Source organism: Python bivittatus, unplaced genomic scaffold, assembly GCF_059951505.1.
Source record: "Python bivittatus isolate LINGU-HERP-01145 unplaced genomic scaffold, Pbiv_v1 ctg000020_np1212, whole genome shotgun sequence".
NCBI classification, from domain to species: domain Eukaryota; kingdom Metazoa; phylum Chordata; class Lepidosauria; order Squamata; family Pythonidae; genus Python; species Python bivittatus.
The window spans coordinates 4,767,080-4,783,748 of NW_028277030.1; positions in this window are offsets into that span (position 1 = coordinate 4,767,080).

Genomic DNA, 16,669 nt, shown 5'->3' on the forward strand with positions numbered 1-16,669 from the left:
ATGCATAGAGAGGAGAAAAAAAAAAGAGGGGGGAAGGGACTCTGTACCACTTTTTGGGAATCCCTCTAGGCACCAAATAATTTCTTCTGTTTGAAAGTGAGTCTTACGGGCAACAGTTGAAAGAACTGGCTATGTTTAGCTTAGAGAAGAGAAAATTAAGGGAAACATTATAGTTAACCATGAATATCTAAAGGATCCTGTAAAAGATGGAGCGGACTTACTCTTTGGATTCAGCGTATTGGACTAGGATCAGTTGGGTATAAATCGAAGTAAAAGCAATTTTGGTTAAATGTGAGGGGAAACTTCCTAATGCTGCTTGGCAAGGGAACAGATTGCCCTGGCTGACTCCTTTTTGCTGGAAGAGTTTAAGCAGCGCCTGGGCAGCCATTCACCAGAGTGCCAGCTTCCGATACAGAGGCACACACTGCCACAAATCCCTTCCAGCTCGAGAATGTAGAGCTGGCTTCACTGTTAACATGGCTGAGATTATCCCTGCAAAAATACAATGTTTCTCTTACTAAGCTTCTTCATTACACCACAGAAATAAAATACATTTTATTGCAGTAATAGAATTTTAAAAAAATGCTAACAACTCATTTGGAGGAAAAGTTTGAATCTTTTCTTGATCCTAGATATTTTATTGAAACCATTGAAACTGAAATGATGTTATAGTCAATTCAGGATGCAAAGGACTAGGAGAGAGGAGAATATAATAACGAACTGGTCTGGTCATAGTGGGCAGACTAGATGTAATTGTTCAAAGGTCCCTCTTGCTATCAGAACTATCTGGGAAGTTGGAGACAGTTGGAGACCAAGTAAACTTCCAGACTCTGGGCCTACCTTTTCATTGAGAAAGCAACTCCATCCAGAACAAGTGATGCTCCGTTCCAGAGCTCTGGTTCTTAATAGCAGCTCTCTTGCCTGTGTTTAATTTCAGTTTGTTCAGTGCTCTCAGCTACTTTCTTGGAGTTAGATGGTAAAGAGCAATAGAGCTGGATATAATCAGCATATTGATGGTATTTCATTCCAAAGCTACGAATGACCTCAGCCAGTGGTTTCATGTATAATCCTGTGGAACATTACAGACCCGTGGTCTAGGTGCACCATCTAAAATCTCTGCTCCAAAAGCCTAGCATTGTCAAGTCTGGCAGAAGATGGATGAAAACATCAAAACCTTCTTGAACATTGAAGACATTTAATAAAATCCCATTCCCCTTATCAGTTTCCTGCCTAGCTTATCCATACAGCTGACCAAAGCAGTCCCAGAGCCTGGTTAAAGTACAATAAAAATATGTCCAGATAACTAGCCTCTTCCAGAGGTGGGGACTATACATATATAGCCTTAGCCATTGTTGTTTCTGGTATCATGGCTGTGACAGTATTTCTGTGCTGCCACTGTCAGCAAGCTTTGTCCCATTCCATTATTTTCAGTGCTATACTAAACGCAAGAGCTTCCTCTGCTGTTGTAAACTGGCTTCATTCCTTTTCATCCTGTCACTCTCACATTCCAAAGCAGGGGTTTCTCTAACCCTGTCCAGATGAGTGGGGGATTCCAAGAGGAATCTATTTTTGTTCTTAGGTTCTTTAACTGAATGCTACTGTTGAGCTTGAGTTCATTCAGAGAACTCTCTTTGTCTTCCATGCAGATCCTGTTCCTTCACAATGTAAGAGTTATTAGGGTTTCGTATATGCTGTTGGATTTGTTTCTAGTGCAGGTACCAAAACAGTTTTCAAGAGCACTGTTGTTAATATTTAGGACAGCTTTTGAAACTAAAAGCAAACTTTCCACCAGTTTCAATAAAAATATGATTAAGAATGTGCTTTGCAAAAATTTACCAAGATACAAATGTAACAGAGACAGATTCCTTGTAAAATAGTATACAAATGATTTCTTCATAGCTCCAAAGAGATCAGTGGATTGGTTTCACTCTGGATTGGTTCAAGATTAAAGGATGTCTTCCAGTCTGATTTGATTGATCTAATTCTAGTTGTAAACCTTAAAAACTGTTGCAAATATATTTACAGATGCAGGACTGCCACTATTCTATGTAATTTGGGTCCATATGACATGCAAATATGTGTTGTCATAATCTCACTTTTTTCATGTAAGGTATTCAGTTAAATCACTTGAGTGTACACGTAGTAGTCAATATGCAAAGCAGCTCTGATAAAGACAGTATTTCTCTGCACGCTGATGAAGAAGAAATTCCTACTGTACTCAGAGTTATTTTTGAGTTAGTTATTTACATACACACATGATGGGGCCCAGCATCAAAACCCTGCAGCTGTTTGTATTGTCTCCTTGGTAACCGGGGCCAGGATGTCTGCGATCTGTGGGTGTATCAAAAAGTCAAGACAGGAGCTGCAACTATATGATTGAGATCTCACTCCTTTCCTCTATATCCCCCATGATTCATGATGAGTTTCTGTGATCAGGTAAGGAGAGACTTCAATCACATGGCTGCTGCTGCTGTTTTGACTTTTTGGATCTTCCCCTGCAGACCTCTGCCAGAGAAGATCCTGATGAAGAAGGCTAAGCTGATAATGGTCCTGCTTTCCTTACCTTAATTCTGCTGTGGCCTAGAACACGCTCAAAGATTATGAACCATTTCCCGCATTTTTCTTTCCCTTTCTTTGTAGACTCTGTGCAAAAGATGTGAGAATCATATCTACAAATCACCTTTAACAGCGTGTTTTTGCTAAGTCCTTAGAACTGCTGAGTAACCAGGAAAAGTTAAAAGATGAAACGCTGCACAGATGCCAAAGTTTCCTCTCTGTCTTCCTGTTTCTGAGGAAATAATAAAATGGAATAAAGAGGGGGAAGGGGATCATTTAAGTATAATCTTTACAATGCATATATTCATCAATTGTGTATGTGTGTGTGTGCGCCTTCAAGTCAGTTTTTGACTCCTGGAGACTGCCTGGACAAGACCTTGCAGTTTTCGTGGCAGGATTTTTTCAGAAGTGGTTTGCCCTTGCCTCCTTCCTAGGCCTGAGAGAGAATGACTGGCCCAAGGTCACCCAGCTGGCTTCGTGCCCAAGACAGGACTAGAACTCACAATCTCTCAGCTTCTAGCCTGATGCCTTAACCACTAGACCACTACACCAAACTGGTTCTCTATTCATCAAATATTGTACTTAAATTTTCTGAAAACAGTTGGACAGGGTAAAATGTATGTATTTGCTTACTTTCCAGATTTGTTCAATTACACAACCATTTCATATTTAGTAGTTTACTCATTTTCTTTCTAGGAGCCATGGTGACAGTTTCATTTCAACTAAGAGGTCACAGAAACATACATATGTATACCAGTGACAGACGATTAGAGGAAATAGATTGCCAAGTTGACCAGAAGGATTGACGTTAACCCTATCCATCAGCAGTTCTGTTCTTCATTGTCTAATTAGAGAAACAAGTCTCAGATTTCTGTTTTGGGAAACAAATTTGTCATGTCAGAAACACATATTCCAGAAAGCACAACATCTGTTTGACAGCTATTTGGGAAACAATATAGTTTGGTTGGAGCAGATTGATTATCCTGATATAGTAAATGGTTTTAGTAGCGTAGCAATGGTATTGCATATTCAGAGTCCTACAGACTAGCTGATGGCTATCACTTTATAAAGCCATTGTCCTTTTCTAGCAACGGGGTTGCAGTTTGGGAGAGAGAGCCAGAAGTTTCTTTTTCCCAGTCTGAATGATCCTGCAGGTCATGAGAATAACAAGAACTGTGTGAGCAAGTTTCTAACTTGTCTTGGGCTTCAGGTTGTCTGCTCTTGGAAGTCTGGTACTAGTAAGATAAAATATAGCATCTGGAGCATTTTATTTCTTTTCAGTGTTGCTTTGCTTAGTTGTGTAGCTTTATTTTGCTCCTATTTCCTTCCCCTCTATTTGTCTCTGGTGATCAATGATTGCTAGCTTTTTTATATACATCTAGGCCTCCTACATCTTGGTACAGTATATCTTATTCCTGAAGGATTTATTTTGTCATACTTTCTAAACATCTGCATAATTGAAGCAGCTTATAAACTGAACAAACATCTGATATTCTTTGTTACTCCTAGTACCCCACTAGCATGCATTAGTACCACCTGCTTTAAAACTGCTTGGGCCTGGTAATCCTGTTTAGAAGGAGAAAAACAGAGCATTTTATTTAAAAGTTTAATCCTGAGGAAGGGGGATCTTCTGTTCTGCCCCATCCAGATACAAGCTGCTGTCTTAAAATAGCTTATCACTACATGAAAAGGCAAGTCTTCAACCAAATGCACTGATATTAAGTTAATGCTATATTAGAAGCTTGCATGAGTGGAGAGAAAATCAGGATAGGAGTAAAAAGTTTAAGAAGTACTTGTCAAGTAGCTTTTTTTCCCCTTCTTTTCAGTGGTTTTGTAAACACACCTCTCTCACTCCCTCTTTGTAAAGGGTAGAGTGAAAGGGTTAACAGAGAGGTCATGTTGGTTTAAAAAATTATGGTTTACCTTACAAGCTGGGTTGCCTTAGGTCATGGTGATACAATTCCTTCCCCTTGTCCTATGAACTAGAGGTTCTCAAAAAATTTACTAACACAAGAGAGGACGGCTGCCAAGTCCCTGAGCAATGCAGAACAGACTTACCTGTTTTTATACACTGTTTAACTAATTATTTTAAAAAGAACCAGCCAAGCTGAAACAACTACCTTTTTCTTCAAGAAGGAGTTTTCCCCCACTCTTTTCCACTTTTTTTTTTTTTTAAACCCTCTTCCAGTGCTTGCTTTGGCATTTGGAAAGTCTTCCCGATACCTGACACCTCTTGAAAGTGTAGTTTGGCAAACAGAAACCGAGATCAGCTCCAAAAGGGCCCAGTGCTGGGGCTGCTTTGAAAACACCTGGGTGCCTCCGATGCCGACAAGAACCAGACCTCCTTCTGGACACATAGCAGTCCTTTTCCCTTTGCCCACCAGTCCCCTGCATTGCAATCCGATAAAGAAAAACATCTTAACATGATAGTCCTGTTCTTTTAAAGCAGGTGTCTTGCACAAATGAAGAGCACTTCAGCGGGTGGAGGGAAAGAGCTCCCTCAGAGAGATTTTCAAAAAACCTTCAAGAAATGGTTTTGCTTGCAAAATCTACATCTGCAACTAGTTTATTCGAGCCCAAATGAATTAAGATGCTTCTGGCAATTAAAAATGAAAGCTTCCAAGAGTAACCAAGAGTTCTCAATGGAATGGTCTAGGATAATGTAGTTTACATGCCGTGGAGTCCCGTTTCTGCCTTCACAGTATGTATTTTCCAAGGCCAAACTGTGGGGCAATTTTCAGAAGCAGTATATAAAATGCAGAGTCTTGGAAATACAGATTCTGAGTCATTTTAGTGCAGGAAACTGTTTCATACGTTGTCTCCTCACACTCTCCCAGCAGACTGGAGAAATGTGCTTCAGCCTGAATAGTAGAAGTTATCAAGTTAGGCAACACCACAGGCTCTAGAGAAAGATAATGAATGAGAATAATAAGGTTTGAAAGTTTTCAAACTCTACTTACAACTTTGTTTTCACTTTCTGTCAAAATTGTATAATTTGTTGTTTGGTCAAAAAAGTACAGGAAAAGAAGGAACATTTAGTTATAATCTGAGCAAACAACATTACTGTAGTTAATTAGCTCTAAAGGAGTTACATTTGTATATACACAGGAGATTAAGAAAAAGAGTTTCTCTGTATATGGATAATGAAGGGTTTTAAATTTAAATTGAGTGTCAATTTAATACTGAAAAGTGAGATCAGGACCATCTTTTTCAGTATATGGCAAAACTTAACACTTGGAAGGTTTTTTTCTTCTTCCTTCCCCAGTACAGATTTTTCTGAACAACATGTTAAGATGTACAGCGCCCCTCTTCTCAGTCCCCACTTGGAGTGATGACTGAGGACCAGGATATTCCCTGGATAAGTCACACAGCTGACAATATGCTTCAGGGTAGAAGTTGACTGTGGGACAATGTCTACTTGCTTTAGTGTATGGGAGAGTTGATGCCCATAGAGAAAAAAAGTTACGAGACAAAGTTCATTAGAGAATCAAAAGAATTTTGCTTCTTTTTTAGTGAGAACTTCACAGAAAGTATCATAAGTATTCCAAGAAAATAAAATAAGGGAATAATGCACAATATAGCAATTAACAATTTGATATCTTATAAATTCTAAGCTTTAAGTTTCAGTATAATCCCACTCCAATTTATGCATAGTCTTACCTACTTTAGAGTGCAGTTGCAGGGGGTGGGAAAGGTTGAGGAAGATGTTACGCTCTCTCTGAAGTCCCTCTTATGGTTTCTAGGTTGGCGTTTTCCATGGGTGAACTCATGGCATAGATGTGCTTCAGGGAGAGATATCTGTGTAAAACGACTTCAGGGTGTTACAATAGGGGATTTGCTCAAACTGTTTTTCACCTTTTGAACTCTTGGCTTGAGCCAGGGCTTCTGCCTGAGTTTGTGATTTGTGCTTGATGCCTAAATTAGGGCTTTGGCCATTACCAGTTTGTTATCAATAACGCTCACAGGAGTTGTGAGTAATTAGCAAAGACAATCTGGTGCTCACCTTCCTTTTCCTGGAAAGCTGGCAGCAGGGCTGGCTGGCTGATGAACCCCAAAATGGCTGATGCGTTGTCTTTAGGAACATGAACCACTGACAGACTGAAGGAAGAAGCTCTTCTGGATTTCTACATCAGACATGGATGGCTGTGATTTTACACTTGTTATTGAGTTGGCACTGTTCCTTTGGGGAAAAAGGTAAATAAGGCAGCAGTGATCATGGAATCTCAATCAGATTCTCTCCCAGATCTGGCAGTTTAATATTTATGGAATCATTTCCTGATTAGAACCTCCTTAGAGTGGAATCCAGGCGGAATCCACAGTAAAGTTTCAGAATATTTCTAAGGACAGGGGCTGAAACTGCTAAAATTTTGAAAGAACAGATTAATCCCCTTTCTCCCCCATTATTCTTAACTTGTGATGTGATGCAGTGGTAAAATGCTGTAATTCTGCCATTCCAGCATTTCATCATTGCACAATTGTTGTTTCCAAGTTCAGTTTATATAAAATGTCATGAAAAACCAGATCCACCAAAGAAAGCCTTTAATCTTCAATGGCAAACTTCCAAAGTGGCAAGAAGACCCATATTTATACAATATCACAATTGTAGAACAGTTTAAAGTACATACATTTGTGTGTGTGTGTGTGTGTGTGTGTATAAACCAAATTCTACTACCTACATTTCAGAATCTGGATATTCAAATGTAATAAAATTCAAATTCAATTCAATACAGTATAATTGAACTTCCTGGCTTGAAGTTTAGCGTAGAAACCCAGTGTATGAATGGTTGAAAAGAAAGCCCACCTCAATGGAAAAGAAGCGTTGTCAGTTGACTGTTTCCCAATGTAAAGCTCTGACTTTCATAAAATTACTGGGAATTTAAAATTGAGGTGTTTAAAATGTTAAATGACTGAAGGAGTCCTATGTGTACTGGGGAATAAAGTAAATGCCAGTTTGGTACTTCACTTCCAGGAATTCCCAGGTAGAATAGAAATAGCCAGGATGAATTTATTCCTCCCCAGAAAACATCAGCCAAGCAGGTTGACTGGGGTGACGCTAAGTTTTACTAAACAGCCAGGGGACTCTTCTCTCTTTTAATGCTTAAAAATGCAATTAAATCAGTGCCAGTCTGTCTGAAAAGAGGAAGCCACATGACTACATAATATGGTATGGATATATGGCCATATTATATATAGGAACTGCTATAGCAGAAGCCTCTATTCTTGAAAGAGACCGGTACTACTGTATGCATGCAGAGTTAATAAAATGTTTTTTAAGAGCTGGAAGAGACCTCTTAACCACCTTGCACAATTGATTAGTTAATGCATCTCCCATCTACCCTAGGATCTAATTCTGGTGATATTTTCTAGGTTTTAAGTACAAAATTGGAATGGGAAATTACCAGATAGGAAATCTGCCCCTAAAATTGACTGTAAGGCAGAGTAGATTTACGCTGGTCAATTAATCTTTAGGGTATACAGAGAGTCTCCGTGGTAAATATTTCTCCTTGGCCACCTCTAGTATTCTTAAAATCTGAAAGATGTTTTTATTATAGAGTGTCCTGTCTTCCTGTAGCAGAGTAAGGATATGGTATACCCACATATACATTATGCACGTACATGGAAAATTATCACTGGATTTGGAAGAATTGATTATAAGTAATTCAGATATAAGTAATTTGATTTGTTTTAAAATTATTATTGTTACGGGGCCATAAAAGAATAGGATGTAGAGATGAATAGATTTGTACCAGGGATGAATGCAAAGATTAAGACCTAGATTCTGAGGTGAAACAAATTGCTAGGATGATAAGGTATATGAGGGCCTCAAGAAGGATACCCCAAAATCTAAACTTCTTTGTGTACTTTGAGCTGGATTGGGAACACTGGGGAGAGAGTATAAGGCTCACGCTTTGGAAGCTAATCAGATTCTAGTTCAACAGTCTATAAATTGTGATGTTGCAGTGTTTACTGATGCACACATGCCAGCCTCTTGGTAATGTTGTTGATGTAGTTATTCTGGCTGCTTCTGTAATGTATGGCCTCCCAGTTTCTCCATGTGGGAGATAGCAGCCAAAATTTACTTTTGTTAGCAGATGATAGAAGGTTTTGTCCAAATCCACATTTGCACTAGCAGGAAGCATTTTTGTTTGTAAAAACTGGACAACTAAGATTTAACAAGCCATCCTGCCCACTGCAGTTCCTGTATTTGTTTCCAGAGTAGCTCTTGAAAGTTGTAGTTCTGTTCCGAGCTGGAACAGAATGGACTGTGGCATGGAGGCCTGTGGTATATAGGGAAAATTAGTAAAAATTAGGGGCCTATCTTTACAGAGATCAGAAGATACTCAAAACTGTATTTTTCAGAATGACTGCATAAGATATTTTTAATATCTGCTTGCAAAGGAAGGCTTGAATTTAAGGATAAGGGTAGAACTGAATTTAGAGAGCAGGAAAAAGTCAAATGCAAATAAACTTACTGTACTATAATTTGCTAACTAGTTCAGAAAGTCAGCTTGGTGTAGTGGTTAAGGCACCAGGTAGAAACTGGGAGACTGTGAGTTCTAGTTTCACCTTAGCATGAAGCCAGTGAGTGACCATGGGTTAGTCACTCTCTCAGCCCTAGGAAGGAGGCAAGGGCAAACCACTTCCAAAAATCTTGCCATGAAAACTGCAGGGACTAGGCCAAGAGTCAACAATGACTTGAAGGCACCCACCCACACAAAACAACTTCCTAACTGGCTTCGTGTTATTTATAAACTTATTATTGTATAGGCCAGCTTTCTCTAATGCAATATTAATTCATCATTATTTCATTATTTACTTATTTAACTTTTCATTCATTGCATATATCTACTGCTGAATCTTGTGATTCTTGAACCTATCTGGCTATTCAGGTCTCTAGGAGAGGCCTTTTTGAAGATGTAGCCATTGTTAGAAGCCTGGCCTGACTTCTGTCCTGCCCCCCAGGCTATAGAATACCCTCTTTGGAGAGCTGCGCTTGACTTTCAACCTCTTGGAAGTTAGAAAATGTGTAAAGATCTATTGTAGATAGTGGCTATCTTTAATACATTTCTAGATGAGTGTGGATCAGACTGACATTTGGGGACAGATGATTCAACCCTATTTACTCTGTTGAGCATTTGGTTCCTTACACTGCTGAACCAATCTGTAGTTGGTACTAGCACAACTATTCCATCTGTAAAGAGAGCCTTTAAAGAGAACTTTAAACAAAATATTTTCCAAATGACCCATATTGGTGGTAAGAATAGGATGATACACCTTCTTTCTCATGCTTCCAAAATCCTAGTCTACTTACTAGGTTTTCCATAGGTTCAGAATTCTTCTTCTTCACCATCATCAGCATCAGCATCTTTCTTCTTCTTCTTTATTATTAGGATTTCTTAGAGAAATTGAAAAATTAAAAGTTATTTGAAAGTTTGGTGTGAAGATAATTGAATCTACATTTTGGGAGTACATAGTAGCTCATTTCAGGTTTCTTCCCAGTCCTTCAATTACAGGTATACAGTAACCTTTACTTTGAATTTTCAAATATATATCAGTGTGGGGCTCTTACTAAATTGGCCATAAAACACCTTTTGCTCCTAGTCATTTTGCATTAGAGTAGCCTTTACAATTGTTGATCTGAGATTTAGTGCACAGCATATTCACAAGAGAGATCTGAGACTTTTGGATGACATAATAAGCCTTTGTTAAGGATAAATTTTCAAAAGATTTCAACAGAAATAATGCTTTGGATACTTGCCAGATTTTTTACTTCCTTACTCCTCTTCTTTATTGTACATTTTGGGTTATAATGGATTTAGATGGTTACTTAATTATTTATTGGAATGGATTTGTTTCTTCCTTTCTTCATTTTGTTGTGGAATACTTGAGTCACGCAAGCTTTGATTTTTCTACCCTTGTTATTTTTAATGGCAGCTTATTTTGTTGTTTGATTTGCAGGTATAGATGGCAGGGACAGGAGATAGCTCCCATGAAGCCTTTTATTTTGGGCCAAATCATTTTATGGACAAGAAAGATGGTCTGAAGTTCCAGTATTAAGTCTTAGTTGAGCATCAGCTTATTACCAAAATCGATTGATAAGATTATTGGTTCATGTTCAGTCAAAAACAACATTAGGGCTTTTTCTTTTTCTTTATTTATTAGGGGAAAATGACTAGCTAAGAATAACTAGATGTCTTAGGCTACAACTCTTAATTAATTTACCTGGGAGCAAGTCCCTCTGAACTCAATGTGGGTGATTTTCAGTAGATATACCTTGAACTGTAAGAACATGTCATTAAGTTACTAAGGGCCAGGCTTCTTGAAATATATATTGCCTGGTTTGAGATGCTTGAGAGATTGAGCATTTGATTTGGTAGATGCCATTTGTTTTTCAAATATATAGACAGATCCCATAAGCAAATAAGAATCTGAGCTGAGCAACTGGTGTCAGTTGGGAGACAGGGTATTCCCCACAAGGTATGGAGTATATGAAACCAGACCAGTCCCAAGAAGATGAAAGTCTTCTGTCAGAGGAGGACTGTAGTATCTTCTCTTGACCTTGCAGCCTAGCTTGCTGGATATTGAAGGAAGGGTACTAAACTTTACAAGTACCTTTTTGTGGCAAAGTCAATGAATACTAAGATTTCATATTTAGGATTAAGTTGTGAGCCCTGGGTGTGGTTCAACACATTAGTTTCATGGTGAAGTGGTCTTTCAAAAACCAACTTTTCAGGATCTTTAGCTCAAGGTGTTCAAGTCTTTCTTCAGGCTTACCAGAAGAAAGAATAATCTGAAATGGCCAATAGAATAAAAACTCTTCAGAATGAAAGGCAAGTTAAATTACATTTTCTCTGCTAGAAGCTCATTCTAATTTTGTCTGATATCATATTTCTGGGACTGGAAATCCTATAGTTATTAGAGCTCTATATCCGGTCATCTATTCCATATCCTTCTCTTTGATCTCTGCTCATATACCAGCCTGCTGAATTCAGGAAAGGGAATTACATGTTGGGTTTAATCCTTCTTAACTAATCTTTGGTAATTTTGGGGATTTTAGATGCCCATTCAAAACTCTAAGGTTTATATAAAGTATATATCTGCACATAATTTGCAATATTTGCAATATTTGCAATTTTAGCATGTAATTGTATTTAATGGGGTTTGAAGGCCACAACATACCTATGTTGTTACAAAATGGATATGTTGGCATATTTAGAATTTCTAGAAAAAGAGAGGGAAGACTAAGGAAATTATGTTTATTTAATATTCAACTTTTCTGGACATTGGAGAATTACCACTGCTGTTCATTAAAATGTATTTGCAGCATTTTTCCAGGAAAATGAAAATATTATTTTCCTCCTTTATTTTTTGGATATTTGAAGTGACATTCTTTTTTTTTTAAAGTACCTCCTCTATTCTTAGTATTTTTCCCACTTTGAAGTGTGTTGCATGTCTGTATTGAACTAGGAAGTTAGAAACCTGTTGTTCATATGTATTTTTAAATAGTATAGATTGCAGTCCTATACCACTGGATGTTAATTTCCATAGAACTTAATGAAATCTATTTCTGTTTAGATTACAGGATTGCATTGGTGTGTTTTATTCAGTTGGCTACAACCTTCGGCCACAGACAAGGTTCCAAGGTATTCTAGAAAGGCTTGACAATAATACAGAAAAGATGAAATGAAGATTTGACAGTTCCAGTTCAACAATGATTATCAGTTTCTAGTTGGATGGAAATGTTGTCCCAGGTCCAGCTTGGAATTTGTTACCCTTAGGGAAATCACTTGTTGTCAGTGCTATTGAGCCATCTTATGGCACACAAAAGGATGGAGAAAATATTCCCAGGTCCCATCAAAAATATTTTATAATTTCCTATTTATAGGAAAAGATAACATTTTATAATTTTAACCAGCCAAGACAATCTCCTTCTTTTTTGAAATTACTGGAAATACTAAGAGAGAGTGAGATAGAGAGACCATTAGACAGACAGACACACAGATTCTGCTCCCAGATTCTTCTTTGGAAGGTCTGACCAGATGTTCATAATGGATGATGCCTCCCAAATGATATTTTTATAATAAACTTATTTTACCACTTTTCGAGAGCTTGTTATAGCATTTTTAGGAGTAAAAAAATCACACATGAGTTGCATTTGATCTATTAGCTTGACTTCCTTTGCTGTTTATCTGTACTAGATTGGTCCTCCATTGAAAAACTATCATATAGGATTTATGTATGATGAGAAAGTAAGCCTAATCTGAGGGATCAGGGTGGATTGAACTTTCCTAGCTATCTCTACCTGACTTTTGAGTATTAATTAGAGTTGGGGAACAGAGATCTGATCTATCAGATACCCTGGAACCAAAATACTCAGTGCTGTAAAAGTGATGATCAGCACTTTGAACCGAGCTTACAGCCAGAAGAGTGATTAGTATCTCAGCAAATGGCATCACTTGGCTGATCTTGGCCGATGTCAGCCAGTTAGTCCTGGTTAGCACTTGAATGGGGGACTGCCAAGAAATCCCAGTGCTGTAGATTAATTATTTTTCATTCAGTTTATTTTACAATTTTTTATAGCCCTCCCAAATCAAAAGACTCTGGACAGGTCACAACATCCTAAAACATCAAAGCAACAATACTAATAAGTCAAATTATAAAAAAACAGCAATAGTAATAAATCAAATAATAAAACAAGCCTTTCTCAAGAGGGATGCCAACAAATCTACCTAAGGTTGAATGATGAGTGAAATAATATTATTTTTAATTTTTAAAAAATGTTTTAAAAGATTAAATTATTTAATTAGACTGGGGAATAAAATAAAAAAAGAAGCCTAGAAGGCAGTGACAAATGACTGCCATATTGTTGCCAAGAAAACCACAAGTATTCATTGGCCAACCTGGCAATCCAAGAGGATAAGCCTCCTATTTGTGTGAGGAACACTGGAAGCCTGAATATTCAAGGGGGGCGGAGGGGGCCGTCCACTGAGAGCAAACTGAAAAAAACAGTTCCTGATCCCACAAGAGCTTTCCTACTGCCCAAAACCATTGCTGTCGTGTCTCTGCTTCTTGGCCTACATCATAGACCAGAGACACTAGTTTTAAGGGCTCTGTTATCTTTTTGGAAGCAGATGAAACAGAGGGAACATACAGTCTCAACCATGAGTAAAAGTCATTTAAACTGGATCTCCCTTGAAGATAGGTTCAGATGACTCTGAATGTGTGAGGGAATATGGAAGGCTAATCTTGCTCCCACTGCCAGTGAGCCAACTGATTCAAGGGTGTCTTTATTTTCCCAGTTTTAAGAACTTGGAATCAGAGTTTTGTTTTCCTCCTCCTTCCTCCTCCTTTTTCCTTGTATACCATATCTTTCAGATTATAAGCCTGAAGGCAGTATTATTTTTCTCCAAATATTTGTAAGCCAATATTGGAGTGTTTTTAGAAAAGGCTGGAGTTTAAAAACTTTAAATAAAATTAAATATGTGCTATTGTAAACCTAGTCTAAATAGCTCTATACCATTGCAAGTTTGCTCCCGATGTGGAGATGCGAAGACAGAATTGTATGGTGGTTATTAAATGGATTACTGTCAGTCCTTCTTTGAGGGATCCAGTTCTGCTCTTGAGATCAAAGACAATAATATCCAAAGTATTCATTCATTTTCATATGAAGCTGAAAGAGCCAAATTAGTCCCTCAACCTGTTTGCCTCCCTGTAGGCTGTTTTTTTTTTTTTTTAATCAAATTATATCTGCCTGGAATAATAATATTTGCTACTATACAAGGGAGTAGTTGTGACTACAGATTCAACTCTGTGGGCATGAGAATGAAACCAATCATTCCACTTGAGAAAGCTCTCCCCAAGCAGGGAGAGGTGGGATTTCTCTAACTGCTCTTCAAATAGTTGTTCAAAAGTCTGCCCCGCTCCAAGCAAGGAAGAGTTATGTCTGGAATATTTCACTTCAGCTTTCAGAGACCCGCTTTGTGTATCCCTTGGAGTGTGAGCCCTCAATGAATAGCAATCGCAGTTTAAACTGTTTATTCCTTTCTTAGCAATAATGTTTAGGTTGAGGAAAGCCTTCCAAGATATATAGAATTTCTCATGCTGAGTAAGGGGTCCTTCACTTTTTTGCTACTGTTGCTGCTGCTTTCCACACTGTGGGCATTATTTTTATATACCCCCTTTTCATTCATATTCTGATCGGTAAAAGAACTCTCCATGCTATCATAATAATATAAGCTTTTCATTTTTTCAAGGTGTATAATGCAGCCATAAAAAAAGAAGAAAAAAGCCCCAGGCTGAAATGTGAAAGCTATGTGCATGTTTTTAGAACAATTTTTCTCCCAAATAATTAGAAAAACCCATTCAGGCTATGATGATAGAAAAGGGAAATATATAAAAAAATAAAGTTTAATGTTTTCAGATTCTCGTCTTTGGCTTTAACTCCCTGACCCCCACCCCTGCCAATTAAGCTTTATGTTTTAACCTGAAAAAAACAAAGCACCTTTTAATAATTTGAGTTGTTGTCGTTTTCAGTTTTATCTAAAACAAAATTAACCTTTTATATTTACCTTCAGTGCAAAATAACTAAAATTGACTTAATATATGATGATTTTCATCAGCATACACAGTAACGCCCTGCATATTTTTATGGAAGAAAAAACATATAGACTCAGAAGAACCAGGATAGGAAGCAATCCTGTTCTGAAACATCTGAATCCCATGTGAATCTAGTTTTTAAAAGTCATGCCTTGTTTTTTTGTTTTTTCTATCCCTAGCCTGTCAGCAACTTGTACAAACAGTATTATCTATGTGACAGTTCAGGTTTATACTGTAACGTAAAGCGCTAACGCATCTCACGTATATTCTGAACAATCTTTACATCCACTCTGTAAGGTAGTCCATTTTATTATTAGCTTCATTTTATCCAGTCACTCTAGTTTATCCTTTAGTTGAAGAAGAGTCCACTGGAGTTGGGCAGCCAATAAATTAAAAAAAACATAACTAAATAAATAAGGATACTATGAACTATTGTTATCCTCATGTTGTCATGACTTAACGTTGAGACTGAGTGGCTTACAGACTTGAAATATAGTTCATTATTGTTATTATTACAGATTGAAATTATGCGAATCTGAAGTAGAGAGTGTAAACTAAGCCAAAGAGTGCAGATGAGGAGTCAGACCTGGACTGTATTAATGAAAGCTGGTAGAGAAACTTGTGATGATCTGGAAGCACACTTCTTGCTTAGGTAGTTAGATCCACACTAATACAAATTGGAGGCTGTGATTTATAGGTTTCTACCATCCTTGCAGTGAGACCTTTCATCTGAGGAACAAAAGTGAGATGTTGGCTCTTTCTTGTCAGAGAGACAGAGTAAGGTTCCTCTTGTTGCTGCTCACTTCATTGAGTCACTGAAGCTCACTTCAGTGGAGTCACAATCCTACTCAAGCTGCCAGCAGTAAGGAGAGCAAACAAACTTTACTTTGTTACCATCGTTGTATCCTAAGGTAGGCATCCTAATGCTAAAAGGGGTATCATTGGTCTCATCTGCTGGCATAAGACTCTAGTGAGAAACTGAATCAAGACTTTCTTTATGTCGGTTGGACCTTTCACTTCGTAGCTCAGGCTTTTTCTGTTTGCTGACAGAGACTTTGTTTGTACACCACTTCTCATTGATTAAGCAGAATCAACAAATCATTGAAGTGTGGATAGTGGATTTGCACCAAACCGGTAAAAATGAGACCCCTAAAGAGATAACCTCTTGAAATGCAGAGGTTATCTAAACTGTCAAAAGGAAGAATCTTATCTTTGAGATAGGTGGGGAAAAAAGGAGAAAAGATAGTAATTTCTTTTGTCAGAATAAGCTTTCTACACAGCTATAACCCAAGCGTTCTTAATCTGATTTCCATTCATCTTGCTCCTTTGCTTTTTAAAGTGTATAAAAAATAAAATAAGTTGCTTACTGTGAATGAAGTTTATGCAGAGAACTTCTGACCCATTTCTAGGGCTGGATCCAGGGCTCTGGAAACTGACCAGGGAATAATCCGTTCTGACTCATTCCTGATTTGGAGGGTTTTTGTTGTTGTTGTTTGTTTTGTTGTTTGGGTGGTGG